A 22,107-nucleotide genomic window follows, 5' to 3' on the forward strand; every position below is an offset into this window, starting at 1 on the left:
TTTTTTTTTTTTGTCTTTTTTTGCCTTGTATAGGGCCGCTCCCGTGGCATATGGAGGTTCCCACGCTAGGGGTCTAATCAGAGCTGTAGCCGCCAGCCTACGCCGGAGCCACAGTAACTCGGGATCCGAGCCGTGTCTGCAACCTACACCACAGCTCACGGCAACGCCGGATCCTTAACCCACTGAGCAAGGCCAGGGACCGAACCCACAACCTCATGGTTCCTAGTCAGATTCGTTAACCACTGAGCCATGACGGGAACTCCTTAATTTGGTTTTTTGAGGATGATTTGTCTTCAGGATTGAGGCTGTGCATATGTTTAGTTTGAGTTTTTACAACAAGGACTGCCAGTTTATCTATGTAAGCATCTGTTCCTGTGTGAACAGTTGAGATCTAGTTCCTGAACCACCCTCCAGTGAAGGGGTTATTTATTTACTGTAGGACTCAAAATTGTTAACATTTAGAGCCTGTAGGGGGCTCCAGAAGGCAAAATTTAGTGGGCCTTAGAGCAGTGACTGAATCTTTTCACAACAATTTAACAGCAGATCAAACGTTTTTGCATCTCAACCCAAAACATCCATATAACAGACAGTGCTTACCCTTAAAACTCAATATGCACTGATATTTCTTTCTGTTCTTGTCAGGATCCACTGTTTGGCTTTCAGAGTTGCATTTTGGAAAATGTTAGCTTATTGAGTTGCAGGACAAGTTGGATTTTTAAGTCACTCTTGCTGTGATATTGTCAATTCTGTTTTACATGTAAAATGATAAACTTTCTTTGCTTGGAAAAGTAGTCTGGAGTTTGAGGTTAACCTTTAAAATTAAAGGTGAAAATTATATATATATCAGTTGATTACTTAATTGATTACTTGATGCTCTTGAGCATGAAAGTATTTTATAGTTTTTAAAATACACAACTGTGAATGGCTTTTTATTTTTTATTTTTTAAATTTTTTAATATTTTGGTCTTTTTGTCTTTTAGGGCTGCATCCGCAGCAACATATGGAAGTTCCCAGGCTAGAAGTCGAATTGGAGCTACAGCCGCCGGCCTACACCACAGCTACAGCAACTCGGGATCCGAGCCATGTCTGCGACCTATACCACAGCTCACTGCAACGCCAGATCCTTAACCCACTGAATGAGGCCAGGGATTGAACCCTTGTCCTCATGGATGCTAGTCGGGTTCGCTAACCACTGAGCCATGATGGGAACTCCGTGAGTGACTTTTTAAATATGCTTGGAGTTTTATATTTTTGTCATTATTTGTCCTGGGGAGGGGATGGAATACTAGTACATTGGTGCTACTTTTTATGAAATCTAAGGCACTTTGTAGGGCTTATTTTTTAAAAACCTACCCACAAAGTCCATGCAACTACAGATATTTAGCCTGTGGTTCAATAAAGATTATTTGGCTTTGAATTTAATTTTGCATTTAGAGTTGACCTTAGCTATCATTCAAAACAAATATCTCATAGGCTTGATATCTGTCAGAAAATGGTAAATATTCCAAAATCGTGCCATTGAATTTCATCCTTTTCAAACATATTCTCCTGCAAGTTCATAAGGAGTAGGAGATAGTGATAAACTCCTGTATAAAATATAGTTACCTAATCCTCACCACTTTCGTTAGTCTTAGGCAAGTGTGTCATTTGTGTATTCCCATGTCTGAGCTTTTCTGGTTACTAAAATATAAAGAGAAAGATGGGGAGGTGTCAGTGAGACGGTTGCCGTATCTTCGGAGATCCATAGAAGAAAACTCTTTTAAGTTTGCAGAGTGATGAAATCAACACTGATCATGGAAATAGAAGTTATTTGTACATTTCACTGTTTCTCTCTTGTCCTGTACATTCCTTCTTGTTTCCTGCAGCAATAAAACTCCCTTTCCTGTAACACCATGGCGCCAAGTCAGTATTTTCAGTTAAACAGGTCGATAACGTTAAACTATTCACTTGTGTAAATTCAGTCCCATTCCGTACATGCATGGGATGCAGATGTGAGCCGGGAAAATTGCTCAGTACCTTGCCTGCATTCTGCTTAGAGTAGCGCTTTGAAGAAAGCGCTCCCTTGTTCGCCTTTGAAAACTGAGTTTAGGAGAGAGTAAGTGGCTTTTTGGAAGTCACACGGCCTGTAGAAGCGGGACCAGGATTGAACACAGGTCTGAATCCAGAGCTCATGCTCTTAGCCTCTGTGCTCTGCTGCTTCTCATAAAATGGAATATTGCAAGGCTATAGATTGTCACGGGTCTTTTTTATTAGTGTCTGTCAAACACTGCCTTTCTGGCTCCATCTATCTCATCAGCCGTGGATTTGAACCAGGCTCCCTGGGGGACCAACACTATGTTTTTAGGTAGTATATTGGAAACCGTGGAGCACAGTGTTTATAGATGCTAATTTGTGGGGAAACATTTTAAAGTAATAATTTTCTGTGACCTCTATAATGTACAGCCAGCCAATTTGATACATTTCACAATAATTTGGCTATATCATAACCTATGTTTATTTTATTTTCAATTTTATCTTAAGTATTTTCCCTGTGGCAAGCTGAATTATGATAATCTTGCAGTATTTATACCTTGCTTCTTTGTGGTTTTCAATATTTCTGATGTCTTCTTCCTTTTAACCTTGGCATTAAAAAAAGTCACGCTGTATATAAATAAGATGACGTGATTTAATTTAATGATGTTTTCATATAGTATACTGAGTTTTCTAAGGAGAAAGTGCTGAGAACAGCAGTGTTTGTTTATAGTTATGTTTATGACATAGATTTTTTTGAAAGAGTCTTCTCAGTGAGTAAAACTGATGTTCATGTCGTTCTGTTGTTTATAGTTATTTGATTTTTCTCCATGTTCAGATTTCTTAGTTTAGTAATGTCATTCTAAATCCCTGTGGCTTTCTAATTTTAGTTTTTTTGGCAACTATGAGATGTTTATTGACTACTAATGATATGGTAATAATTGTCATCTGCAAGAAGGAAAAGAAGATGTTAGCACCCTTGGGAGAAAGGGGGCTTTTTATTCTTTGACAGCCCTAAGGAAACTAAGCATGTTCTAATAGGTTCAACAGAAAAAGTTTGTTTTTTGTTTTTTTGTCTTTTTGCCATTTCTTGGGCCCCTGTCGCAGCATATGGAGGTTCCCAGGCTAGGGGGCGAATTGGAGCTGTAGCCGCCAGCCTATGCCACAGCCACAGCAACTCAGGATCCGAGCCTCGTCTGTGACCTCCACCACAACTCACGGCAATGCCAGATCCTTAACCCACTGAGCAAGGCCAGGGATCAAACCTGCAACCTCATGGTTCCCAGTCGGATTCGCTAACCACTGCGCCACGACGGGAACTCCCAGAAAAAGTTTTTTATTCTTGACACATTTATCGGCCACTGGGGATATTTCCAATATAGGAACTATCTCAGGGAAAGTGCTGAGACAAGAGAGAATGAGTACAAAATTCTGCTGGTGACAGTGTAAGTGTTGAGAAAGGTGTTTCCCCTAAATTTTGGATTCTGTCATTAAAATGATCTCGTCATCAGATGTTAAAAAAGAAGCATGTTTCCTCTTTTTAAAGCATCATCTGCATATTTTGCTTTGAAATGTTAAAGATGGGGAAGAATTTTATATAGAGAACTTAATTTCTTAGAATTATTTTTTTCTTTTGAAAAATTTCTCCTAATAACTTTAAAGCACTTCTCTCCTTGTGATTTATTTAAATCTTAATAAATTATACATTTCTGCACTTTAGCCATTCATGTGAAAATTATTTGGAGTCGTCGCAATAGAATGGTGCTGTGTGGTCTCCTGAGGCCCCAAGTATGTCAAAGAAGTTTCATCCACTCTTCGTTTTACATTTTCCTGTAACTATTACTGATAAATCAGATAAAACTGAACAAAAGTCTTTAAAGGTTGAAGTGAAGGATTAAAATCTGTGTAGAAGTGAGGATTTGTTTATGTCAAGACTATGGCTAACTTTTGTGCTGAGCTCCTTGTATTTTTGGAAAGCTGTTCCAATTTCTTGGAAGTGGCTGTATCTAGGCACACAAAAAAGAGAGAACCCAACTGGTAAGTTCAGACATGTTCAGAAAACTGCATGTTACCTGTAAAAACAGTGCACAGTGTGTTTTGTTTTACAGCCCGGGAGGATTGCCTTTTTATTCATCTTGAGGTTTTGAACATCACTGGCAGTATCTTGGTGCTTCATAGACTTTTGGGGGAACAGCTGGTTACAGTGGGTGGTTCCATTTATTTTTCTGTCTTTGTGGCCTGCATCAATCAGAATCCAAAGAAAATGTGCACACTTAAAATTGGAGAAGGTGGTACAAAGACTTGATTGTTTTGAGCATTTTAATAATCTTTGACCATGTTTGCCCAGAAACATGGTGGGGTTTTTTTGTTATGTGCCGTAAATTAGAAATTAAGAAAACATTAGACAGGGTAAAATAGGCTACACACAGAAGCCCTTTAATAACTCTCAAGTAAATGACTTGAACCAGGAGAGGTAATAAAGGACAGCCTTTTATTTAGCTGATTCTCATTTCATTTCACCACCGTCAATTTTAATGGCGCTAAGAAGAACCTATAAAACTTGGAATTGTGAAGCATACTGTTACTGTCCAAGTACTGCCTATAATTCCCCCCGCCCCCCCAGTTTAAGTCTCAGTTTCTTGAAGCATGATGCTACTTTTGTGTTGTACTTGTGGTGGCACTCTTCCCAGTCAGCTAGGGGTGGTGAGCAGAATACCTGAGGCCCCAGTGTCTGATGGAGGCAGCTCACCTCCCACAACCAGCGTGTTCCTCAGCCTTTCAGGTGTCAAGAGAACCCCAGCCTTGATGTTAGAAGAAGATTAGCTACTACTTTAGTGCTCATCATGTGACCCACTGTGCCTGGGTGTTTGCAAACATTCTTATTTACTTCATGAAGGACACTGATTTTTCCCTTTCTGCCTAAGGGACTGAGGCCTTGGCAGGTCATAGTCTCAAAGCAAAGCCGTAATTGGAAGTCGTGTTACATCTGACTTCAAAGCATGACTTTTAACCACTGCTTGGCATTCTGTTTACACCCCAGTACTTGTGTGAGCTTAGATAAATTACTCAGTCTTTTGAATGCTCAATTTACTCATAAAATGGGTTTTATATTATCAGAACCCATTTAATGTTCACAGGATGGCAGTAAGCATTAAATGAGATAATATCTCTGAAAGTTCTTTGTGAAATGTAAACCGCTAGTAGCAGATCTCCTTACCTTCATCATATTGTCTGAATGGAGCTATTTTCAACCACAGTTGAATTTCCTGCATGGGTGGTTAAATCTTGGGGAATTGCCTCAGTGTGTTTAGCCATGCGGGAGAAAAGAGAAGGGAATACATCATACCCAAGATTGCAACTTTATATTTCTTTAAAACATCACATTCACCAACTAGACACAGACAGTTAGACTCTGGGTAATGACATTTTCTAATTCTTAGCAATTGCTAATGCATATTGCAGGTAGCCATGCAGTGAGTTAAATACAGCATGTTCTGACAGTCTAACAGGTTCCTCCCAGCAGATGGTTGAAGAGGCTCATTTCCTGATCAGGGCCCCTCATTGGTCTTCCCCAGAAGGATGGAAGTGTGTTATATACTTAGGTAGTATATCCCAAAAAAGCACAAACATCCCCCAAGATCTCAGGCTCTTGGATCTGGGATTTTACTCAACAGCCATTAATTTAGAATCACCCTTACCAATTGTTCTGTTGTGTGCCGTGCCATCTCCTCCAGCCAGATAAATCCTTTAGCATGAGTCTCTAAGGGAGGTTGTTTTTCCCTAGCTTTAACAGCTCTGTAAAGTGTGTACGCCTCCTGGTCTGTGAATTATGTTTCCAAAGGAAAACATTTACAATAGAGAAATTGATGAAACTGTTGTTCCTATAGAATATATTTGGAGGACGCCGAAATTAGCTCTTGAATAGATCCGTGATTGCTACAAATTGTGTGACATAACTACACCAGTTGTTCATGGGTTTTGTGTTTCTGCATAAAAGGCAGAAAATATTTGAAAGCAAGCTGTCGTTTTCTCCATCTCTTTTTAAAATTGTCATTCAAGTGGTAGACACTGAATCAGATCACTTTCGTAAAACTCTTAATTAAACAGTTCTGTTGTAATTAAGCAAACATTGATTTATAGTGAACACTCTGGCAGATGAAAATGTTTTCAACACTCAAACAAAATATCCACGTGTTTTGTCTGTAGAGGATGGCACCTTGCTTCTGCTTTACAGTGGTAAGCGTACCTTTCACCTTAGCACAGCAGATGACAGCAGAGGCTGGGGCATTCATGGAGGAAAAGATGTCACTCTCTGCATTGGGGATAATGCTGAAAAGCAACCTATTCCTTTTTGAATTTTTGAAGAACGTACCACCTGATGTTCCTTTGCATCAGGAGCAAATGAGCATCATCTGCCCATTTGTTTAAAGAATACATTCATTTATACAATAAATACTGAGGAAACTCTTTCCCCCACCTAAGTTGATTTGACATAAACGTATTAGCTCAGATATTTACTTTTTTTATTTTTAATTTTTGTCTTTTTAGGGCTGCACTCGTGGCATATGGAGGTTCCCAGGCTAGGGGTTGAATCGGAGCTGTAGCTGCCAGCCTGCACCACAGCCATAGCAACTCAGGATCTGAGCCACGTCTGTGACCTACACCACACACAACTCATAGTAACACGGGATCCTTAACCCACTGAGCAAGGCCAGGGGTCGAACCTGCGTCCTTATAGATGCTAGTCAGATTGGTTTCTGCTGAGCCATGACAGGAACTCTTATCTCAGATTTTTTTTTAAGAATTACCTCCTTTCAGTAAGAGGCTAGCAACACTGGGAAGGAGAGAAATTCTGGAGTAGCTCTGTAATTTTCTTCCTTTCTTCTACTAGCTGGTTTAATTGTTGCAATATGTCCTGCAGATACTTTAGTAATGGGTACACTTCTGGATGTTGCTTTTTAAAGGTGACAGTAAAACTATGTGAGCAATAGTAGCTGATACAGATCGCTTAAATGGAAGGGCGGTCTGGAAATTGTAATTCTGAATACTTTCATGGGCAAGTGAGGAAACTCTGTACCATGGTGCAACGTGGTACAAAACATGAGTATTACCAGTTTAGGTAATTAACAAAATATTTATCTCTCCTCTCCTTCCAGGTTTTTTTCATTTTTATGGTTAATTTTTTAACAATTTTGTCTTTTTAGGGCTGCACCCTCAGCATATGGAGGTTCCCAGGCCACGGGTCGAATCAGAGCTACAGCTGCCAGATCCACCAAAGCCACAGCAATGCCAGATCTGAGCCGCATCTGTGACCTCCACCACAGCTCACAGCAATGCCGGATCCTTAACCCACTGAGTGAGGCCAAGAATCGAACCCCCGTCCTCGTGGATACCAGTCAGATACGTTAAGCACTGAGCCGTGATGGGAACTCCCATTTTTATGGTTTATTGAGTGTTTATGATTCTACTTCTGATTAATTCCATTCTGCCCTCTGAGAGATGATGTGTTTTTATACATCACATGGCAAAACGTCTTTTGGGTTAGAAATGTGTGGAGAGAGAAGTGGCAACGTGACCAGTGTGGGTAGAAAAACCTGAACCTACTGCTTCTGTACACCTGAGTGGCTCCTTGAATTCCGCTGGTCTGTGTACAGTGCCAGTTATACTGCCTGACAAGTCACGTTGGTCAATAAAACTTGGAAGTGACACAGAAGCTTTGGCTGCGTGTGGGTTTGATTTTGTTAGTACAGCTAATGGCACTTGCCCAGCCCCTGCATATTTTCCCCACCTTTGGACAAAGGAGCTAATGTGCTACTTCCAGGGAGCTTGGTTTCAGGTAATAGGTTCTCTGCTCTTTGTGGTATTTCTATTTTAATCCCACAACCTGATGACTGGTCCAGGGTTCACTGATGCTAGAGGAGTACGGGCAGGGATGGTGAAAAGCAGGAGAGGACAGATACTAAAGGAATCTGCTGTTCTCGCGTTGTTTCCTGTCTGTTTCCTCTGCAGTCTTGTGTGGGTCCTTGGCCGAAGCCATCTCAGCTGGGTAGGCACGGAGGGGAAAGGCACAGAGTTATGAAAGTGGGGTTGATGGTGGAGTGAAGGTGGACACTGGCCAGTGAGAGGTTCTTGAGTGAAGGGTGGGGCAATCATTCTGGCCCGTTGGAGCACAGGCTGCTGGTCTGCTGCAGACGGGGACAAGCCCTGCCCTGCCCTCCACCCCCACCCCCCAGGGCAGGACACGTCGTCACTGGAGCAGCATGCTCTAGAGTGTACTGTGTGAGCTGCTGAAAACAGCTCCAGCCCCTATTTTTTCTGGTAAATAAACCCATATTTCAACCATGTTCACTAAAGGCCCGTCAGTGGCACTCACTCCAGACTCCTGCAGAGACAGGATGCTGGTTTATGCACCTGCCATATAACTCCCTCTTCGCTCCATGCAAGAGAGCAGTAGAGAATGCAAGAGAAGGAGAGTGACTTCCTCAGAGAGGATAACTTCAGATCCACCCTAGCTTATGACAGCGGATCTTATGATGAGACACTAATATGCTGTGACACATGGTGTTAAGGATCCCTGCCTTTGAGCAGTAGCTCCCGCATCTGATTGCACACCAGGAGATTCCCAGGGAATCTTAAAAATGAAGGTTAGTTACTACAGTATTATGTTGTGGTTTTTTAAATTTTTTTTTTTTTTTTTTTTTTTTTTTGTCTTTTTAGGGCCGCTCCTGTGGCATATGGAGGTTCCTAGGCTAGGAGGCAAATTCAAGCTGTAGTTGCTGGTCTCTGCCATAGCCACATCAACATGGGATCCAAGCTGAGTCTACAACCTACACCACAGCTCATGGCAATGCCGGATCCCTGACCTGATGAGCAAGGCCAGGGCTCACATCCTCATGGATACTAGTTGGGTCATTACCACTGAGCCACAACGGAACTCCCCAGTATTATGTTTTGTTTTGTTTTTTTTAGTGAAATTAATGCAATTTATTTGATATTACTCAAACCACAGTACTGTGGCATCCTGATTTTCTCTTTTTTTTTAATTTATTATTATTTTTTCTGCTGTACAGCATGGGGCCAGTATTATGTTTTTAATTTCAAATTTCAGTTGTTCGTTGTTGTAAAAAACAATTGGATTTGTACAGTGAGCTTTTATCCTGCCACCTTGCTGGGCAGCTGTGAATATTCTGTTAGTAGTCCTAGAGAGGGGGCTTGACTACACACACACACGCAATATAGATGAAGTTTTTTTTTAATTTCTATTTTTGATTGATTTATTTTTTATTAAAGTATACTTGACTTACAGTGTTGTGCCAATTTCTGCTGTACAGTAAAGTGACTCGGTCATACAAATACATACATTCTTTTCTTCCAGATATTCTTTTCCATCATGAGCTGTGCCAGGAGACGGGATGTCATTCCCTGTGCTATGCACTAGGACCTTGTTATCTATCCATTCTAAATGTAACAATTTGCCGTATTATTTTATGTTAACTTTTTTTAACTCCCCCAAGTGATTCCGTCAGGCAGCATGAGAAGTACGTCCTTGGATCATGTTAGGTCATCATTATATATTGATGACGTGATACGACAGACAGGACATCCCAGCGAGGGGTCGTCCCTGTGACTCATTGGCTCCAGTGCTGAGCGCTACGAGTGCCTTTGAAAGGATCCGACCCTGGGTTTCCAGTGTGGGTCGGGAGAGGAGCCCTGGAAAAAGGACAGGAGTAGAAAAACCAGTCTCCTACCTGCTTCCATTTTGGTCAGCACATTGATACAACCACCTTACAAACCCTCCGTGGAACCTGAATGAGCCGCGTTCTACTCCAGGGATGATGGGAAACATCCCTGTGACTGAGGCTGTGAATTAGGAGGTGAGGTGGGGCCTGTCGCCATCAATCCATCACGAAAGCTGTGGCTGGACGGAGGGTGAATTCCATGTAAAATACCCAGTCCCATCAGACCACAAACTGAGTTGTCCTAAGAGTTCATTGTTTAACATTAAAAAATTGTTTTTTGTTGTTGTAGTCGATTTATAATGTTCTGTCCATTTCTGCTGTGCAGCAAAGTGACCCACTTATCATTGTATAACCTTTTCAGGTGTGTCCTCTTATTCTCCTATTTTCCCAAGGAGGAAATTGAGGTACTGAGAAGAAGTTGCAAAGCTATTGAGTGGGTGAGCTAGGATTTAAATCCAGATGATTCAGTTCTCAGAAAGGACCCCACTTTAACTGCTCCTCTCATTTCGCAGCTCACAGCACTGCAGGGGCTGTTTTAACACAGCAACTCAGAAAGGAACCAAGAGATTTTGTATGAAGGCGAAAAGGAAGTTTTGAATCATTTCAGAATTCGATATGGTGATTTCAAAACTTACAACCTTACTGCTTATTTAACCTCCATGGCAGAAGCTGCTCTTAGAACGTTTGCTGGAAACTGGGCAGCTTTTCTAAATGCTCTTTTCAAGAGTCACAGCCTCATTCATTTCGTTCTCCAGTACTAGTTTTAGCCTCCTCCATTCAACTCTTTTTATTATTGCTTACTATGATACTTAAATGTCACAAAATGTGAACAGAACCTGCTCCGATAATTTTGTTGTGCCTTTCAGTTTAAAGTAATACTGTCTTGAGGGCCCTGGTGCATCCACTCTTACTTTTTGCTGCCATCCCTAGACATATACATATTTTTTTTCTATTTGTGCTTCTTTTATACTCATTCTATTCTTCAAGATGGTCTTTATGAAGATACATCTGTTTGGCTTTGGTGATTAGCAGAAACATTAGCAGACCTACTGTTTCAGAGTATAAATAATTAATGGCTGTTCCTCATTAATTTCTTCTGAGACTGATTCTTGTTAGACTACAGTTAGATATATTTCTTGAATTAAGAGCAGATCTAAGGAACTCACTCCGTATTTTGAAAGCAGACTACTTACTTTTGAGGGAAGATTATGACATGTCCATCTATGGCAAGAAAAAAAAAAAGCCACAACCTCTTTTAATGAGATGTGACAAGTCTTTTGTTTGCTGAGGGCTTTCCATCACAAGGTGTCTGTTCTGTGATCTGTTTCCTTCATTTTCCACACAAACCTGCCCTTTTTTCTTTTCAATTTAATGCAAATAATAACTATTTATTGTATTGGCATATTTACAAAATATTACAACCAACTTGCCTTTTCACCAGACAAATCCCAAACCCGTAAAGTGTGTTCTGTTTCTGCATTGATTCTCTTCCTCCCTTTGCTGTAAAGCAGCCCCATGTCATTACCTGCTGGGGACTTCCTCTAAGTTGACAAACAGGTGGAACCCTTGCCCAGTTTCGTCTTTACTTCCCTCCCTTGCTGTTTATTAATGCACATCCCCTTTAACTAATCTGTTCAAATGAATAGGCAGACAATAAAAATAGAGGTTCTGAGGCAAATAGCTCAGTATAGTGTTTTGGCCTAACAGTTAAATTTTCTTCTGTGAAAAAAGTCAAATGTTCATCAGTGTTTGCCTGTTTGTTTGTTGGTTTTTGGTTTTTTTAGGGCTGTGCCTGTGGCATATGGAGGTTCCCAGGCTAAGGGTTGAATATGAGCTCTAGCTGCCAGCCTATGCCACAGCTCGCAGCAATGCCAGATCCTTAGCCCACTGAGCGAGGCCAGGGCTGGAACCCGAGTCCTCATGGACGCTAGTTGGGAGCGTTACCACTGAGCCACAAGAGAACTCTTGCCTGCTTGGTTTTGGCATCCAAAGTAGGCCAAGCTTCCCTGTCAGATACCATCAACGCACCCTCTTGGGCTTCCCCAGGATCTCAAGAACTTAGCCTAGCTCTAAGCTGGGCTACACTTCACCCAACCCAGAGACAAACTGCAGCTGATTTAAAAACAAAATAACAAAACTAGAAGAATACCTTTATAAGAGAGAAGTGAGTACCTTCAATGCAATGAGAAAGTATATCTCTTACATGGCTCTGCTAAAATTCGAAGTAATGGCAGCCACTGCAGGAAAGAAAGACTGTTTCTTAGATGTTTCCTTGGCTCTGGTGGCCTCCGAAGATTTATCCCAAGGCATCAGTGCCAGGCATTAATGAGAAATGTTGTTGTCAACTTTATGAGCAGATCGATTGAATAATTTCTAGTTTGGCAATACAGCTGAGTAGACCCCACCCATTATAAATAATGTGGTCATGATAAAAATAGCTAGCATTTTGAGCATATTAGACATATTACTAAGTGTTAAGTAATAGTTTTAAGGATGTTTTTAAAACGTCTCATTTAGTTTTACAGTAATCTTTAAGGTGCATATTATTATCCCCGCTTTATGGATGAAAAACTAAAGCATGGAGAGATTACATAGATTTCCCAAGGTCACAGAGTGATGAAATGGAAGAACTGGCCTAGGAATCCAGGTGAGATGAAATTTAAAAATTGTGCAAATGGATTGTGATAGGAGAAAAAGACAACATGAAACTGATTCTCTAGCGAGCTCCTATTTTAATTTTTAAAAAGACAGTTTTCATTTTCTTCTTTTACTAGGGATCATAGATCCCTTTTGCATATTTTTGTAATTGGAAAAAATGACTTTGGCATTAGAGATGAATATGTTGGGTTATATTTGACATAAACCATGTTGACTATTTATAGGACTTACACTGTAAGGTCTATTTGGTGTCTACTTCATGACGTTAAGCCAGCATTTTTTTTTTTTTTGAACTTTGTCTAAATTCAGAAGATAGCAGGCAGCGTGTTTTTAAAAACTCTGGGGAAACCTGTAAAGCCCTAGTGCTGTGAAATTTGTTTCCACTATAATCTAGAATGTGTTCAGAAAGGAAAACCTGGGCAGTAACTCTGACCTGTCTGACCAACGGCAAGGTCGCTGGCAGGTTGTGGCTGAAGCCCACGTGGCAGGAGTTAGGTGAAGGTGCAGGACAGGAGAAACACACACCATCGCACTCACAATTCCATCGCAATATTGGTGTCTTAATAAATGGTGCCATAAAGTTGTTCTGAAGTGAATATACGTTATTAGCGTCGCTTACCGTGTTTACGATCCGCTCCACATCAAAGTGACACAAAAAGCAGAGTTAGGACCAATTAATATCCAATTGCTCATCAAACTTTAATTTGTATTTGCTTTCCCCTGATTGATACATCTTTTATAACTGAAAGGCTCCATCTCTTTATAACATACGCTATCATTCAAGGCCACTTGTTTTAATCACTCTGCAAACCAGCATGAAATTGTCTAATAATTCACCTAGATTTTGTCACAAGTGCCTGAAGTTACAGCTGTTTTTTAGAAGCAGCAGCAGTCTTCTTCAGAACATTTGGAATTATTAAAACAGCAGGTCAGATGCTTGGTTACGAAGCAATCTCCCAACTGATTGATGAATAACATGCTGATTTTTTTTTTTTTTTTAGAGGCATGAAGTTTATTTCCTTTATTCACCCAGTGGTTTGGAGTTGGGTAGCACAGCTGCAGAGTAGAATTAATAGCTGTGGGGCTGTGGGAGTAAGTTTTGGGGGAAGGTTGCAATTGAGAGGTGTCACCTGTCAGCTTAGTCCTATAAGAGGAAATTTTTTTTTAAGATTAGGGTATTTATTTATTTTCCTTTTTTTTTTTTCCTAGTCTGCCTTGATGCATACGGAATTCCTGGGCCAGGGATCAGATCTGAGCCACAGCTGCAACACAACGCTGCATCCTTCACCAACTGTGCCAGGTCAGGGATCAAACCCGAGTCCCAGCGCTCCCAAGACTCCACCAATCCTGTTGCACCACAATGGGAACTTGGTAAGAGCAATTTATAATAGCCCCTCATCAACAGCCAGTGCTAATTTGGGTGGGACATATGGTCATATGGTGAAAACAAAAAATAAAACCAGATACTTTCAGGCTTCCTTTTATTGGGCCTTCTGCGGGTAGTAAATACAGAACCATGCAAGGGGCTTCTTTCTATCTGGCTGTTGCAGCAGCCCGAGAGTTCTCCAGGGCACCAGAGGGACTCCCAGCACACAGGGGACTGACCGACCAGACGACCCTGGCCCTTCCTCTTCCTCCAGAGCCCACTGCCACGTCTTAAAGGCTCCGGCTACATTGAAAAGGAAAAGAAGCACAACATGAGAATATGAAATTGGTATATTTTATTTCATTTTATTTATAAAGTGTAGTCGATTTACAATGTTGTGCCAATTTCTGCTGTACAGCAAAGTGACCCCGTCACACATACATATACATTATTTTTCTCATACTATCCCCCGATCATGTTCCATCCCAAGAGACCTCAGCATATTTTAAATCCTCGCATGCAATAATATAAATGCTTGAGCATTTAAAGAAGAAGACGACGAGAAGGAAGAAAAAAAGAAGAGGGAAAAGGAAAATTACAGTGACAATCAGGGTCATCCTATTTGGAAAACCATCTTGAAGGCTTGGGCAACTTGTTACAACTCCGCTGCTACTTCAGTCCTTCCATCCTGCGCTTGGCATCTGGGGGAGAGTCTCTTGAGGAGGAAACAGACCAGTGGAGTGTCCAGAACACGCCGATGGCGCCCCACCCTCCCCAGCGATGGGAGAGCACGGGATGGTGGAGGGAACGTGAAGATCCCAGGCTCAGACAGCCCAGCTTTCCAATTCTGGCTCCCTGCTTCTTACCCATCAGATGTTGGCTGTTTCGCCAAACTCCTGAGCGACAAACACAAGGTAATAATGACTAAAGGAGAACCTGCCTTTCAAAGCACTTGGCACAGTGCCTGGCACACCGTACCTGTCTGTAAACACGAGCAGGTGTTATTATAAAACTACGAGTTGCTGGGCTCAAGCCTGCAGAGCCAAGGAAGTGGGTGAGTGGAGAGCTGCCCTCTGCTGCCTTCCCAGAGAGCCAGGCGGTACTGCCAGACGTGTCACACGTCTGGGAGAACTCGAAATACAGCCCTCACCTTATTTTTTTTTGGAAATCACAAAACATTTCTGACTTCCTATAAAGTGGAGAAAACCACACAACAAACCCCGGAGGAACCCATCGCTCAGCTTAAGAAATAAGACATGAACAGCAGAAGGCTCTACAGATTTTAAAATGAATGAACTCGAGGAGTTCCCATTGTGGTGCAGTGGTTAACGAATCCGACTAGGAAGCTTGAGGTTGTCGGTTTGATTCCTGGCCTCGCTCAGTGGGTTAAGGGTCCAGCGTTGCTGTGAGCCGTGGTGTAGGTTGCAGATGCGGCTCGGATCCCGCGTGGCTGTGGCTCTGGTGTAGGCCGGCGGCTACAGCTCCAATTAGACCCCTAGCCTGGGAACCTCCATATGCTGCAGGAGCTGCCCCCAAAATGGCAAAAAGACAAAAAAAAAAAAAAAAAAAAAAAAAAAAAAAAAAAAAAAAAGAAGGAAAAAAGAATGAACTCGAGCCGTGAGGACACATCTCCAAAACACAAGGCTGGTCCATAAGAGCAAGTGGCACTAGGATGCACACAGAATGACTGCGTCTACATCGAGCCTGTAAACCGGCTCATGGATGCTGTGGATGAGGCGTTTGGGGAAGCAGACACGGGGAGTGAAAGTGTCAAGACAGGCAGGGGAATGAGAAGCGATGCCGATGCCGGCTGCAGGAAGCTTTAAAGGGTGGGAGCCCTTTCATTCTCAGGTGTCCCGGCTTTGTTCTCAGCAGGGCTGAGGCCGGGAGCTCCCCTCCCTGCTGTCTGACACAGACATTAGCCCCCGTGGAGGCAGAACTCTAGGCAAACAATGTTAAAGACACCGAAAGCAAAATTCTTGCTTTGAATGTCCTCGGCTCCCATTAAAGTCCAGGGGCGCGCTCTCCGCAGGCTCCTGCACCACGCAGCGTGAAGTCTTCCACCCGAATTCTGAAAGGTGGATGTAACATAAAAGCAGCCAACCAACAGCATAAATGTATATGAAATGAAATCAATCAAAAGTGTCTTTTTTCCTGCTATTGAAGATGCTCCTGGGAGGGTACATCACAGGAGCCGGGACACGGCGAGGGAGATGCAGCAGGAAGGATGCAGGGAGGGAGGGTGTGAGGGCAGCGGGTCGGTCGGTGTTAATATTCACCGTGTAAACCAAGGTTCAGTGAGAAGTGGCTTCCTTTTCGCTCACCAACTTAAAAACAAACAACCCCCCCCAAAAAAAAACCCAGTTATCAGTGTTTATACAATGGAACAGGGATTTCTGTTTTGTTCATCCTGATCCATCCTAAGAGGCCATCACAATAGAGAATTATCTCTGCGATCAGAATGATGTTGCAAAAGATTGGTATCAGATTATGAGTTCCTGGTGGGTGGATTAAAAACTGGAATTGTGCAGAGAGAGAGAAATGCATTTTATTCACACATTTTTTGCTGCTGTAACAGCCGTGGAATTTTTATGTCTCATAAAAATAAAATGCCAGGTATTGCAACAAGCCCTTTGCGTCGTTGTTGGATGTCTCTCTCATAATAAATATACAAGGTGGCGTCAGAGAGCCTGTGTGAAGCCAGAGGTACACTGGGGAGCCAGGGCTGAATTTAGAACATTGAACTCTAAAATCTCGGGATATGCCTGCTCCCATGGAAACATAGGTTGTGAAGCAATCTTCTTTATTCACTAACAAAGTCATCCCCGAAATACTTAAACTTTACCAAGTGCTCTTTTGCTCGCAGGACTTTGGGAATTATCTAACGTGACCCTCTTTATCCTTTTTGATTTGTTTGTTTGTTTTTTAGGGCCACAGGTACAGCATATGGAAGTTCCCAGGCTAGGGGTCGAATTGGAGCTGTAGTTGTCAGCCTACACCACAGTCACAGCCACACAGGATCCGAGCTGCATCTGCGAACTGCACCACAGCTCATGGCAACACCAGATCCTTAACCCATAGAGCGAGGCCGGGGATGGAACCTGCATCCTCACGGATAGTAATTGGGTTCGTTTCTTCTGAGCCACAGTGGGAATTCCTGACCCTATTTATCCTAAAGCTCACATCCTAAGTGACAGTGTGGTCTGGGAGTTGAAATCTTAGTCTGGGTGCTGGGACCCTATTTTTTAATCCCCTTCTTGATCTAAAGTTACTCCTGCCTTTTTAAACTGTGCTCTCCTCTCCCCAGGCCTGGACTTCTGCGTCTTTTTTATATGACATGACCTTGTCCTTCTTGACCTCTGGTGACTGAACTGTAGGTAGGCTCCTGACCTAGATGACGCAGTCACCGGGGGCCGAATCAGCCAACTGCCCTCTGGGAATTCGGACAAAGACAGAGAGGCTTGAGGAATCATTCTGTCTCCTTTCTAGATCTTGTGGTGTCATTTATTATTGTTATTATTATTATTATTTTGCTTTTTAGGGCTGCACCTGCAGCATATGGAGGATCCCAGGCTAGGGGTTGAATCGGAGGTACAGCTGCCAGCCTATGCCACAGCCACAGCAATGCCGGATCCTTCACCCACTGAGCGAGGCCAAGGATCAAACCCAAGTCCTCGTGTGTACTAGTCAGGTTCATCACCAGGGAGCCACGACAGGAACTCCCTATTCTTTTGACATTTCGTTGGATCCCTTTCCAAGCCTTCTACAAGAAGAGCCTCCAAATATATAGGCTTGTTATCACCATGGCCATGGATCAAGTCCACTTAGCTCTGCGTTACTTGGCACAGTAGGCCTTGCGGTTGGGATACATGGATGCATGTGATGGGCCATGTGAGCCCCCCAGACTCATAAGAGACTGTGTGATGCTGGGTTTGGGGTTGGATGCCAGCATGTTATGAAGAGAGAATCTGTGATTGAAACGAAGTTCTACGTCATCTGCGGAGAAGGAGAATCTGATCTGTAAGGACATTTAGAGACAGCGTTTTCGAAGGGGTGATGTTAAAGTCAATAACTATTCCTAATCAGGTCCCCGAATATGTTGACCTCAAGTCAGAAGGTGTCTTCTCCCCTTGATTTACCTCCTTCTTTCCAATGAAAACAAGTATTTCCTATTACTCAGTTTTGAATCTGGCCCATGTACACAAAAAGAAAGCTTCCCGGTTTATTCTCTATTTAGGTTCACAAAGATCATTGTCCTCTAAAATATTCATCACTTACTTTAAAGTAATTTTTAGCACTCCAGTAATTTATGTTCGCTGTAGAATAATCAGAAAATAGAGATTAGCCAAAAAGAAGAAAATGAAAATCCACAACCACCTGATAAATGTGTGTGTGTTTGCGGGCCTCTAGAATTTTTCTCTGTGCTTGATGTATTTACATACTAAGTGCTCCAGTCTTGTTTTGTTTTTTTGGCTTTTTAGGGCCGCAGGTACAGCATATGGAAGTTCCCAGGCTAGGGGTCGAATAGGAGCTGTAGCTGTCAGCCTACACCACAGCTCATGAGAATGCCAGATCCTTAACCCACTGAGCAAGGCCAGGGATCGAACCCTCCTACTCATGGATACTAGTCGAGCCTGTTACCACTGAGCCACGACGGGCACTCCCATGCTCACATTTTTAAAATAACATATCATACTTATGTTACTTTCATCATCTTTTTCATTCAACAATGAATTGTTACCTTTCCGTTATTATAAAAAGCTTTTCTTCTACATTATTTTCATACTTATAACTAGCTTCAAATTTTATTATCACTTCGCTTACCAGTTCCTTGTGGAACTACCTGGAAAAGACCATTTGCCCCATAGCTGATTTCTCGTCAGCGCCTTTTGTTTGACCTGCCCTCTTTACGTGCTGGTGAAACCTAGAATTTTCTGAATTGACACAATAAAATCTCCAACATGGTAGTGGTTTTTAAAGGTAATTAATTGTCATGGGCAACCGAGTTTCCTTTCTGGATGCCTGGACCTGTTAAAAGTCTCGAAGCGTTTGGATGTCTTCTTTCTGTGGACCAGGCTGGCATCGCTGTCTCTGTTTTACCACTAAGAAGAAGACGGTCTTGAGGCCCTGGGAGACATCACTGGCAGAGCCCAGAAGAGAACTTGAAGTTCTAATGGGCCAGTCCTCTCATCAGACCACAAACCACACTGCTTCCCCTTCCGCTGCTGCAGGGCTGGGCTGGGAAAACAACGTTGCCTCCTCCCACGACCCGCTGAGGGCTGAATGGTGATTTGCCATTCACAGTCCAGGTTGCTCTGTCAAGAGAAGCACCAACTCCCCAGCTCTCAATGGCGGGTGGAAGCTTGTTATCATGCGCTGGACCCATTGATCTGTTTCGACAATGACTCCTGAATTATATGGCCCCTAAATGTTTGCTGCCAGAGAGATCTATACTGTGGATGCGATGACGGCTACTTACTGGAAACTACTGTCTGATCTATGACTTTTGCTGTTTTGTCTCAATGAAATATCCCCGTGCTCTTGGAGCTCACTCTCCTGCTAACCCTTTTCCTTGACTCCAGTATAATGTCTTGTGCTAGAAGATAGTGAAGTACAATAACGTTCAAATGTCTCAGTGTTTAAAGTTAAGCCATGTAACTTGTGGGACTACAGAGCAACACAAGTTTTCAGAAGATGATTTGTCATTTTTTATAAAAGTTTAAAAACTGTGCATGCTCATTTTCCTTGTGATTGATGCTTTGAGGAATTTATTCAAAGCAAATAATGATGGGAGAGTGCAAAGAAGGAATTACGTGGGTCTTTTCCACAGTACCGTTTACAGCGGTGAAAAAAACTGAAGCCGTTACAAAGCTGAGCAACAGGAGATGGGTTCAGGGAATTATGCTTCGGTTATAATGTTGTGTGCTCTGCTGTCATTAAAAATAAGCTCTATTCATGTGTATAATGAGAGGGCAAGCTGTTGATGATATAATGGCAAGTTCAAAAAAACAGAGTAGGAGACATGCTTTGATACTCACTTTATAAAAATAATGCATGAACACACTATCACCACCCCACACAAATGCACATGGCACCGAGCCCCGGTCCTGCCTCCTCTCGCCGCATCGCCTACTGTTCTCCCCCTGCCCCAGGCCCCAGGCCCAAGAAGTCTGCCCTCTTTTTTGTAGCTGCACATCCTTCAGATCCCAGCTCAAACCTCACCTCCTACAAAACTCCCTGGTCCATGTTCTCCGAGTCCCCGTAGAGGAAAAGGACTCGTTCTCAAAGCATGCTGATGCCCATCAGTGCTGCTGACGAAATGCAAGGTATTCCGAAGTCTGGAAACAAGAAAAGAGAATTCCGTTGCAAATTATAGTATTAATGAACTGTTCATTCTAGTTCTTCTCCGGTTTCAGACTTTGCAGACACCCTGTACTTCTGCTTCCCCTCCTCTAGGGCCAAGATTGGATGATACAACCCTTGCCTCCAGTGGAGTTAAGTGTGGCCACGTGACTCGCCTTGGCTCACGAAATGGAAGCAGAAACCTGTGTCAGGTCCCTGTGAAAGCCTTTAAGAGCCAGTCCAATTTGTTGTCATCTCTCCTCCCTGCCATAGACTTAGAATTGCCCAGCGGTAAAGACTCAGTCATTACCGCTGAGTGAGGGTGCCCTGGGCAGAGACCACTTCCCATCCTCACTGGAGTGCAATGGACACGTATTGTGAGAGAAACACAATTCTTTGTTATCTGAGGTGACTGAGATGCGAGGGTTGTTTGTTATCGCAGCATAACACTGCTCATCCTGACTGGTACATGCACTTATCACAGGTATAGATTTACATTTGCTAGGGTAATTTTTTTTGTCTTTTTTTTTTTTGTTTATTTATTTATTTATTTTTTTTTAGGGCCACATCTCTGGCATAGGGAGGTTCCCAGGCTAGGGGTCCAGTCAGAGCTATAGCCACTAGACTGCACCACAGCTTATGGCAACACCAGATCATTAACCTGCTGAGTGAGGCCAGGGATCAAACCTTCATCCTCATGGATGCTAGTCAGGTTCATTAACCACTGAGCCACAACGGGAACTCCGTAATTTTTAATCCTGTCTGTGGCACGTAACTCTTCTATAGCAGACACTGGACTAGAACACAGAACCTCAGCAGTGAGCCAGGTAAACCAAATTCCCTGCTCTCATGGAGTTTCACTCTGATGGGCAAGAGAGATGGTGAGAAAGTAAGGCAGAGATCTGCATGACAACACGTCCTGGACACACTTTGGGAGCAGAGGGTTCCAGACAGAGAGATGAAAGTGTTCAGAGGGGGGTCCTGCTGTTCCTGAGGTTGGGGTACAGGAGACCGAGTGGAGGGTGGGACGTGGTGAAGAAGAAGACTGTAGGGGCAGTGGGGGAGGGGAGTGGATATCACAGGATTTTGTCTGCCCCGGGAAAGTCTTGGCATTTATTCTGAACATGGTGAGAAGCTACTGGGAGGTTTTGAGCAAGGGTATGACATGATGACACTCTTTCAAAAAGGATCACTCTGGTTATGGTTTGCAGAATCAGCTAGAGGGACAGGGAGATAAGGGTGTGAGTCAGGACGTCAGAAGGCAAGAGGACATAGGCGATGACCTTGGGGGCAGGTGTTTTTGGAAGGTGGGGGAGACAGAGACGAAACTGGTCAATGGATGGATTGGATGCGGGGTGTCCAAGAGAGGAATCGAACATCATTCCTCGATACTGTCCGGAGCAACCAGGCCAAATGGTGGTACTATTTTGGGGGCAGGCGGCAACGAGGGAGGAGAGAGCTCAGGCGAAGGTGGTAGAAATTAACTGTCTTATGAATGAATGCAAGGGTCCAGAAGATTAAAAAAACAGTAAGATGACATACACGAAAATGTTGAGTTTTTGTGGGTTGTGAATTGCTTTTGTGCCTTTGTGCTCCTCGGCATTGCTAATGTCTCTGTAATGAGCACACAATTAAATGTTTTTCAGAGACAAGCTGTATTTTTCCAGTTGTAACTTGGGGATTGTGGCGCCTCACAGTTCTCTGTGAGCCCTCACCCATCCTGTAACCTTTCCAGATTTGTATTTATCTTCCTCATTGAGCAGTACCCGCGCTCTCTGAAATGTCTCCAGGTCAATGATCACTATGGCCTGAGAAGGAAGAAACTGAAAGGAGAAAATATTATTTAGCAAAATAATATTTTTCAGGGTAAAAATGAAAATTTAATGACAAAACTGCTTAAGAGTAGCACATGTTGGAGCCGACCAGTTATGCATGAAGTTGATTCTGCCTGTTCTAAAGGCTGTGTGCACAGCAGGAGGCAGCATCTTCGGG

This window comes from Sus scrofa, chromosome 2 (genome assembly GCF_054392235.1).
Source record: "Sus scrofa isolate SSC_HxYL_T2T_F1_AM1 chromosome 2, Sscrofa_HxYL_maternal_Yorkshire_Landrace_v2.0, whole genome shotgun sequence".
NCBI classification, from domain to species: Eukaryota; Metazoa; Chordata; class Mammalia; order Artiodactyla; family Suidae; genus Sus; species Sus scrofa.